General features: G+C 38.2%; 1 long non-coding RNA gene across 2 annotated transcripts; it reads right to left on the reverse strand.

The window, feature by feature from the left end:
* Window positions 1–5,569: 5,569 nt before the first annotated feature.
* On the reverse strand, window positions 5,570–10,304 carry LOC118241802 (uncharacterized). 2 transcript variants are annotated; one of them, XR_014116488.1, is made up of 5 exons: window positions 9,975–10,304; window positions 8,984–9,789; window positions 8,645–8,707; window positions 8,255–8,307; window positions 5,570–7,050 (listed from the first exon to the last, which is right to left on the reverse strand). It is a non-coding gene; the product is annotated as an uncharacterized LOC118241802 (long non-coding RNA). The 2 variants fall into 2 exon arrangements; XR_014116487.1 differs by having other exon boundaries at window positions 8,645–8,710.
* Between the last annotated feature and the right edge of the window lie 21 nt (window positions 10,305–10,325).

Below are 10,325 nucleotides of genomic sequence, written 5' to 3' on the forward strand. Positions count from 1 at the left end.
ATAAGACATCTTGGCTACATAAAAAAACAAAACGAGTATTTCAGCCATTGGTTACAATTTAAAGCTTAACAAAAAGATGGAGCTGCCATGTCCTGTGCAAAGCTGTGGTTACTTTGTTCTTTGGCAGTGCACTGATGCCAATTGGACTGAGATGAGATGAGTTTCAGGTATCTGCAGCAAAGTCCAGACCACCGATTTCAGGCTGACCAGAGGTCAGTTCTTTGGACTTCTGCGAGGAAGGAAAGCAGTTTTCATACATGACCAAATGAATCAAACTCAGAGAGCAAGTGGTCCTAGGTCTGGAAAAAACTAGTTTGAAAAAGCCCTCATCTTCCATGTTAAGCAGTAGGACATTTGGGATCTAAGTTTTCTTGAACTTCAAGATGGCAGCACAGGTTTGCTAAGGTACTGTGGAGCAAGACCGTTCAGTGCTTTGTAGGTCATTAGAAGGAAGTTGTAATAGTAGGGGTCATCATCATTGAATCTGATTCCTGAGGACATTATCAGCTCTTCAGGCAGGGTTGTGGTGTCCTTCCTCACACTCATCATAACATCTTTATGGTAGAAGCCTGTGGCCAGGCAGGTCAGGGTCAGTTTGCCTGGGTCACTTCCAGCAATCTTAGCTAATGTATAAACATCCACTTTAGCTGTAGAGAGGGAACACGTGTAAACACAAATTAACATTCAATCACAAACCAGATTTCTATCATAAACATCACTGCCGTGAATAACTGTGTGCACATTCTTTCAGAACCATGTCACCTTACGTACGAAGCCACTTGTTCTGACACAAAATATATCCACAATTTCAGCCTGTTCTCACACAGTTGTAAATACTAGAGATGGTACGATACCAGTTTTTCTGTACCAATTCAATACCAGCATCCTGTATTTTAATGTCACCCAATATCAATACTGATCTCTTTTCATTAAAAACCTGCAACAGTAAACATTTTGGTGAACGGTTTGTTTCTGACCAAAGAATCTTTTTTTTTTCCTTGCCTGGACTCTCTGGTCCATCCCGAGGTAGTGCAGGGAAGGTCTCATCAATCTCCTCTCTGCCACTGGCTGTCTCATCTCTGCCGATGTTCCCTGAGAAGCAGGTTATTCCTGCTGAAAATGACATACAGACAAATTTCAAAGTAGCCAAGTGTCCTCAAAGTAAGATTTATACTCCTAAATTTCATTGTACTAGCTACACTATATAATGCATTGCTATTAAAGGGTAGGATCACCAGAGTGTAAAATATGTCTATATGAATCTTTGTTCAGATACAGCGAAAAACACAAAGAAAAATTAAGTCTTTTTCAAACTGCACGAATAAATGACCAAAGAGCTAAATTCAGCACCAGTTGAAAGTTACAGCCACCATAAATTAAATCTTTTTTTTTTCAATTACTATCCTTTAAACTAAATGGTCTTCTACATAACTTAAACCTCCATATAATAAATTGGTCAGTTAGCTGGTGCATTTGGACCTCACCATGTGTCCCTTGCACAAGATGGATTTGATCTCCTGCACTTGCACCTGAACAGTAAAAATATACGAAGATATGTTTTTACTAATTAAAGGAACCAAATAATGGAGCTATACATCACTCCCATTAGTCCATGGGCTAGGTACTACCATTACAGGCTTGACCATTTTGGTCAGATACATTTAATACACAGAAACATTTAGTACACAGACATTTCTCATGAGTGTTCCTCTCTCCCACAAGTCTTTCTACAGAGTATTCAGTATGACCCTGACTCTGACCTAACACGCAACTGTCCCCCACCAATCCCAGTACATGTTATGTCTTTGGATTTGTGAATGTGAATTTGATTTTCTTTACTCATGTCCTTCACTTTCTCAGTAAATTAAATTCCCTCTTAACGAGTTAAAGAAACCTCTTCATACATTTGCAAAATGTCAGATGATAAAATGTTTTGATGCATGAAAGCCAGTATTTGCGCTCTTATTAATATGCCAGATAATATTTTTTCAAATCATCTTCTGAGTATGAATATATGCAAGCTAAACAGCTAGCTAGCCACCTACCTAGCTAGCTAAGTAGCTACTGAAATTCTGGCTCAGGATTAATACAGTAATGTCGGTATTAACAAGAAAGCAAATTAGCTACCTTGTTCCATTCTTTGAAAATGTGCTATTTGTAGCAATATAGATGGCTTTTTATGTGGTTTTGTGTATCCTAAACGTATAGATAGGTTTAATGGTATAGAAGACTCACTTTTGCTAGCTAATATGGCTAACTAGCTAGCTAGCATCAAACGAGATCACAACCATGTAAAACTAGGAAACACATTTCGCTCCATTCGTTGCACGCACGGTTACATTTCAAACAGTGATTTGCCATCGATACTTACTTAATAGTTTTGTTGCTTTCATTAATTTAACTGGTGCAGAATTAAGAATTAATTTAATTTCTGGTACAGAATTTTCGCCAGTGAGAAATAAACTGCGTGGTGGTATTCGTCTCTGCCAGGCTGAATTATTGCATTGAAGTACTTGTTTCATGCTGACATTTTTATCGGGGACACGGCGTGTATATAACCAGATATGATTTATTTTTCGCCGTCTGTTTCCATTTTCTTGTTGTCCATGATTTTTCTTCAAGAAAGTGGAAATCTTTCAATTAGCTAGGCTATCTAGGAAGACACCGTTTCGGACAGGTAAATGTCGGCTGGCCCTGATTGATGGCTTTGGCTGAACATACACGATAAAGCGTCAAACTATTGGCTGTGAAAAAAAAACAACCATTGTTTAAGACAAGACATGAAATTATATCTAAATCTAAATACACTTTATTTCACGTGACTATTACTGAAATACACTAACCATAAGAAAAAAGGCATCTTTTTTTTTTTCAAGGAATTAAAGTCATAAAAATCTTCCTTACATGAAGAATGTATATGCTTGCTGTCACACTAACATACAGGTAGATGCTCTTTACCAAAATCATTATTGAAACAAAGACAAAAATATGTATACGTTGTTAGTTTTGTACTCTAGATGCTTTTTTTTTGTTTGTTTTTTTGTTCAGTCAGTTATTATGAAGCCAGGATCAAAGCTGGGACAGTTTGTTTGTCTGATTTCTTTCAACGGTGTGTTGAAGCAGACAGACCTTAAAGTGGAAAATATGAAAAAATGAAGTTGTTTTATATTTCTACAGGACTGCACTTCAGATGACCCACCCTTGTGAGCACCGACCAGGGCCTTCTCCTCTGTGTTAGTACTACTCTGACAGCTAATGTCCTTCTCTTTAACTGTAGTCCACACTGAGCTTGGATTGGGGTTATTACATTACTTCCAGTCATGTTTTCTCATGAAAAAGCGCCTCATACAGCTGACCATGAAAACAGGAAAGGGGGTAATTTTTTTGTTGTTGTTTTTGCTTTTGTTACTGTCACAGAAAGACGTGAAGAAAAGCGAATTTTATCACCAGAAATTCTACATTTGATACAAAATGATGCAAACCAGATCTAGTGCTTCCATTACCTAGACCTTTCTGGCCCTAAGCAGTCTTACTGTCTGCTGCTGGTCCATTTTATAAACATTGTATTACACTCACTTTGGAGTTTTATTGAAACAATAACTTAAATTGATAAATTAAATTGATTTCTTTCCCCCGTTCCACAGTTGGATATGACCAGTATGAGGTTGGAGAGACTGGGATAGAATAGACATGATGTCACGCTTATGTATGGCGTTTAGCTGACACTTACAGTTATGACTGAGAACAACTTGAGCAATTGAGGGTTAAGGGCATTGCTCAGGGGCCCAACAGTGGCGGGGCTTGAACCAGCAACCTTCCAATTACAATTTCATTTAAACTAGTCTAGATTCATTTGGGGGGCTGGATTAGAACCATAACTGGGTCAAGCCTAGCCCGTCACAAATCCCTGATCTAAAAGCTTTAATTTTGGAAGGTGTGGTTGCCAACCGACCGATACGTTGATAAGTGGGATCACAACAGATTTTGTTTGACTAGACTTTACGTTGTATTTGTATAAAGACAGACTGAATATTCCTCTTCATCTGTGTTCTAATCTCATTTAAAAATTTTCCAAGCCCTGAAAAGAGGACTACTTTCACAAGTAGGTTTAGTTAAGTCTATTATACCTGAAATATGTTACTCTATTACTGATGAGGAATTGTTAGCACTCTTGTGAAGTATCAATCAATACTTTATTGTTTTTGACTCACTGGATCTGTGTCTTTCCAATTAAATGTTATCCTCTTCTGCTAAAGACTAATAGAAGAGCATTCAGGTACAGAATGCAAACAGAACAATTCTTTGCATGAACAAAAGTTGATTTAAAGAAATAAAATAAAGTCAAGAGAGATTATTTGAGAAAATGAAAAGACAATTTGGGAGAAATGACAAATTAAAACCACAGGTGTTTCGGTAAGAAGTATAGATTTAGTGACCCCACGTGGCCACTCCTATGAAAAACAGCCTATCTGGGGGCTGTTTTAATATTAATCTACAATATTCCACATTTCTATTTTTGCCAGAGTGTCTCCACTTAAATGGAAAGGCTCAAGTAAATGACTCATTCATTTACTCATCACTGAAGTCGATTAGTCCAATTCAGTGGATACTGGCAACACAGGGATCGAAACCAACAGATCGGAACCGACCCTGAACAGGGCTTCAGTCCATTCCACTCACACAAGCCAATTTAGAGGAACCAATCGCAAGTCCTTGGAAACCAACAAAACTAAACCACATGCTCTACATGACAGAATAACTAAACCACCAAAACTAAACCACGTGCCCTACATGACAAAAGGGCCCTTTGTGCCTCTCTCTACTTAGTTGTCTTACTTTAATCTTGTCAATCTTAAGCAACACTTATATTTTATTCTTTTACACAATTCTGTGACATTCCTTCATTTCAAGCCCCCCCCCCCAAGTATTTGTAGTCAATACATTTTGTATTGCGGTAGCCAGTTTGTGAAATGACATAGGGGGAAAGTTTATCGTTGAAAATCTCAACTATATTTATAAACATCACATTCTTACCTACTCATTTTAAGATTTCCTTATGTTTTTACTGTGATAAGGTTTAGAAATATCATAGCAATATTGTGCAAATGGCTAATCATTTCACTAGAGTATATTTTAAAATTGCATAATATACACAAATCAAATTATTAACAATTCCCTCCTCTATATTCTTGGACAACACTTTCTAACATATTCAGAATATGATGTTGAAGTGTTTTTACTGTAGGACTTTGGAGTCATGGGATGACAAATTCTTCTTAAATGTCTATTTGGATCTCTAGATATCACTATTTGAAGTTCTGTAAAATACACAAATCAAATTGCTATCAGATCCCTCTATGATTCTTGAAGTACACATACTCTTGAACCCATGACATGATTTACAGTCATTTTTACTGTATGAGTTTGAAGTAATGGTGTACCAAAGTCCTGTTGGGTTTCATATATGCCATATTTGAAGCTCTATAAAATAAACAAATCAAATTGTTATCAGATCACTCCTCTATATTTTTTAAAAACACTTTGTCATGTACACATTGTATGGTTTCAAGTGTTTTTACTGTAGTAATTCTGGGGTAATGGAATGGTAAAATCCTCTTAAAAGTCTATTCGGTTCACTATAATATGGGACATTAGTTATCATCAGAAGATCACCACCACTGCAGTTGACCTTGTCATGTTTTGTTTTAGTAGAACTTTTTTACAGCTTTAAAAATGTTTATCTGTAAAGTAATTTTGTAATTGCATGGGAATCATATTGTCTTGTGTTTACCTTCAGTGTTTCTTGTCATCATCATTTGTGAGTTACAGGCTAACATGTTTTACATTGAACTTGTCCAGTAATCGCATTTGATTGATTCAGTATTTTCCTCATGAACGCTTATGCGTGGTCCATCCAGTTAATCGATCAGTCAAGTAATGTGCATAAGCAAAAACAAGTTTCTTTAATCTACACTATGTCTATGAAAATAAGATAGCTGAATATATTTTGGAGGAAGAATGATTGTCACACATTGTCATCTGTAATATATCTCCTAATTCCATTATTAGCATGGGCTTGTGCTTTGATGAATACATTACAAGCAGTCACAATGTAATTTAAGTGAGTTTCATGGATGGGTTTGTCTAGGGGTCAAAATCCTTTCCAAATTCCTGTTGATAAATATATATTCAAGGTGTCGATCGACACTGTGTCCCAAGATCCACCCAATTGGAAAGACATCTTCTGATGGCTCTTAGTTTCAAAATAATGATAGCGCATACGGCGTGCATGAGAGAAAAAAAAATAGCACACTTCCGCAAAAGTGGGATAGTAAAATACTCTTAAATGTCTATTCGGTTCCCTATATATCATTATGTGAATCTCTCTAAAATAAACAAATCAAATTGTTATCAGATCGCTTCAGTAGATTCTGGAATTACACTTACTGTTGTACCAATGGCATGATTTGCAGTTATTTTTTCTGTAGGAATGTAGAGTAATAGGAGAGCAAAATCTTATTTCATGTCTGTTCAGTTTCATATATGCAATATTTGAAGCTCTATAAAATATACAAATCACACACAGGATCATACTTTTTACAACAGATGTTGTCACAAAGAAGCTTTACAAATGTCCAAGTCCAAGCTTCCAGTGATTAAGCCAAGTGCAACAGTAGCAAAACTAAATACTCCCCAGAGCATGAGGAAGAAACCTTGAGAGGAACCATGGTTCAAATGAGAGCCCATCCTCCTCTGACCAACAACGGTCACCACAACAGTAGCAATTTTAAGGAAAATAAATAAATAAAATGAATAAATAAGCATTTAATGTCTAGTCCGGTTTTCTAGAGGCTCTAGTCTTGTCCCAAGGGTGTGCATGTGTCCGAAACCCATCCCGCAAGAGAACGTCCATCAGGGGCAATGGAGAAGTAGATAGCTGGGTGGAGGTGTGGTGGGCTACAGGAGGGGACATCTGGGGTGGAGGGAGGAGCCATGGCAGCTGAGACGGGTTGAGGCTCAGTAACATCATGACATCAGGGGTAGGTGTACCTTGGCAGAAAGAGAGAATAGAATAATTAGGCGTGCCCAGGTATGAGGGGGTGTAAATTAGAGAACTATAATGGACATTGATGGACTCTGGCAAATCTAGCTATGACAGGACAGCTAAAGGGAAAGAGCCAGAAGGAACCACACGCATGAGGGCACCCTGGAACACCAGCGCTCAGTCAACAAACTTGAGTGACAAAAGAGAGATGAAGTGACAGCATTATAACATCCCAGTTTACTAAAACTCTCAGTGCCAATGAACCCCGAGAAATTTACCTTTACCCAAGAATGGGAAGTAGTTAATTAAATGCCTGACTGTACAAATAGGTTTTCAGCTAAGCCTTAAATATTGACACTGTGTCTGAGTCTTGAACATTTACAGGAAGGTTATTCCACAGTGTGGGTGCTTTATAGGAAAAGGCTCTGACCCCCGAGGTAGATTTTCTTATCCTTGGTACTATTAAAGAGCCTGCGCCTTTTGATAGACACCATTCGGCCCAAAAAGGCCAGGCCTCGAATGTGTTACAATGATCGATTAATCCCACATCGCTTTGTGAGCATCGTCCAGCAGTTCAGCGAAGATAACCGGCTGTACGTTATAGTGTCGTGCCGCATTGGGATGGGACTAGAGCATACTACAGCATCGGACATCGCCTTCGCTAACTGACACACCTCTACAAGATTATTTTTAGTAATCTCTGACTGACGAAGGTGTATATCGTTAGCTCCTATGTGAATAACTATCTTAGAAAATCTATGCTTGCCTAAAACCTTAAAATTACCTGCAACGTCTGGCACCCTGGCCCCTGGTATACGGCTCTTTCAACCGGCTTGTTAACAGGTGTCTCGATGAGTGGGGCAAACCTGTCTGACCCCCGAATTGTGGATGTGTTGTTCTCCCGTGAGAGAGGCGAAGCTATTTCCCCGTAACGTCCCCCATTCGCCCCGCTGCGAGGACTGTAGTGCCGGAGCTGAGGGCTTGCTAAGTTCCCCCAAGGCATCCAGAGCTTGTACTTTTAGGTCCTCGATAGGTCTAACACTTTCTAAGGTCTGGATGCGCACTTCTAGCGCTTCTCCGTCAGACTAGCAATTCATCTACACTTCTCACAGATAAAACTATCGCTAACGACGAAGAATAAACATGTTGCGTTCAGCGCAATGGAGAACGGAGGCCATGACGGAAAAGCAAAATGTTAACGTTACTTACCTTTGTGGTAGCTCTTTGGATGTAGTTTGTGATGATAAAGGAGTTTTTGATGTCTGATTGAAGTTTCCGGATTCCAGGTAGAATGTAGATAAAGCCAAGGAAAAAATGATAAACAGAGCAGTAAGAGCTAGTATGCAGTTTCAAAAACAGGAAGCATTATGAAGGTTCTTATAAACCTCTGCATCTTGACAGCAAGTATTGACCATGTGGCTATAAAACCATGTGAATAATTCAGTTATGGTATTAATCCACTAAATAGTACATCAAATCTAATTATTTGGCCAGCATAGTGTTATGCAATACTCCCTCACCTCAGCAAAATGCAATAACAAATTCTTTAACTGATTAATAATTTTTAAAACAAATCCTGACTATACGAATATATCTTACCCATTAGCAAGATTAAACATCCAGTGAGTGTACATCCTGGCATGTTAATGTAAATGGAAGCGCCTACTGGAAGTGGGGAAAGATTAGTAAAAGATTTGAAGTATATACATATTCAACAGGCATGAACGATGTGCTACAAAAGTAGTTGTGTTATTTGCATAGCCTAATTAATATGCAGGCAGATCATGTTCTATATTACATATATTATTATATACAAATTTTGTTGTTTCTTTTTTGCTTCACAATTGTTATAAATAATTGCTGCACACGATACAGAGATATGAATTCCAGTTGATTCTTACTGGATATAAGAATCATTAATGGCTACTGTGTACAGACCTGTGTAACACTCACGGAAAACTCATCCACTGTCTTTTTTGTTGTTGTTATTGCGATGCCAGGGCAGGCCCAAGCCTGTATGGAGCCCTAAGCAGAAAACTGAGTCACCATTGACAACATAGAAAAACAAACAAACAAAATTTTAAGCGGTTTTGAGCGCCCTTAGCATGCACTGTTGAGGCTCCCTCCAGAGAATGTCTAACAAACAAAGAAAACTCATTTTTATACATTTTTATACTGATGTTGATGATTTTTGCCCAAAGTTAGGTCAAACTTTCATCAGATGAGCCCTCATATGACAAATAAGTTGGCACAATCCTGAGCAGTTTCGTTGGGTCATACGGGGCGACACCCACGGTATGACATTGTTTTGTGCTAGAATTAGCTTGCTGTACAATGGAAAGTTGTTCGTTTGCCATACTGCAATAAGCACCATGAGTGGGCTGCCTTGGTGTGGCAGAGTTGATGTTATCACACACAGTCTGTAGGAAGTACCACAGGGGCCTGTCTGAGCCATATTCATTAAAATCACACGATGTTCCCTCACTGCAGACATTCAGCATATTTTCAACAATAACTCCCACTGCTGCAGTTGTGACAGAGGGCAACATCTCCAGTTCTTCGTGATTGTTGATGGGAAAACCTTGAGTGCCACTTAACCAGTCAGACAATGTGCAGAGCTGCACAAAATCCTGCATCTTGGTCAAAGCTGCAACCAGCAGGTTTTGGGCAACATCCTCAGTAGAACTTCCAGTCATAAAAAGACCCTCAGCATGGGAATAGATCTCCATAAGAGACAGGTTCATCTAGAGTAACAAAAACACATACAAGAGCAGTAAACAAGATTATAGTCATTGATCACTGATCTTGGTCTTAACATTTATAATCTTCTTTCCGATTGTATATACTGCTAATGGATTTATAATCCCATCAACTATGGAGGAAAACATTGTTTTGAGTAATGAAATAAATGATCAAAAGGGTCCCTCACCTGCTTTAGGGAGTCATTCAAAATAGCGGACATGAGGCTGAAAGTTGCTGTCCTGTTGAGATAATATTTTACGTTAGGTGGTAACATTTAAACTTAGAATATTTGAATTTGAAACTGGAAAATTATTGTATTGAATTCAACCTATCAAAAACAATTAAATTCACAAAAAAAGGATTAAAAATGCAGCACATATCTTGGAATGAATTTTTGGTAGAAGTGTAATTATGATGTTGAGATTAAATGACCCACACAGAGACAAGATAAACCTAGTACACTCTGCATATTCCTTCTCTCCACCATCCTCAGACTCTTTGTTTTTCCTTTCTTGTTCCACCCACTATTTTATGACAT

Source organism: Electrophorus electricus, chromosome 2 (genome assembly GCF_041902795.1).
Source record: "Electrophorus electricus isolate QZ-2024a chromosome 2, ASM4190279v1, whole genome shotgun sequence".
NCBI lineage: Eukaryota > Metazoa > Chordata > Actinopteri > Gymnotiformes > Gymnotidae > Electrophorus > Electrophorus electricus.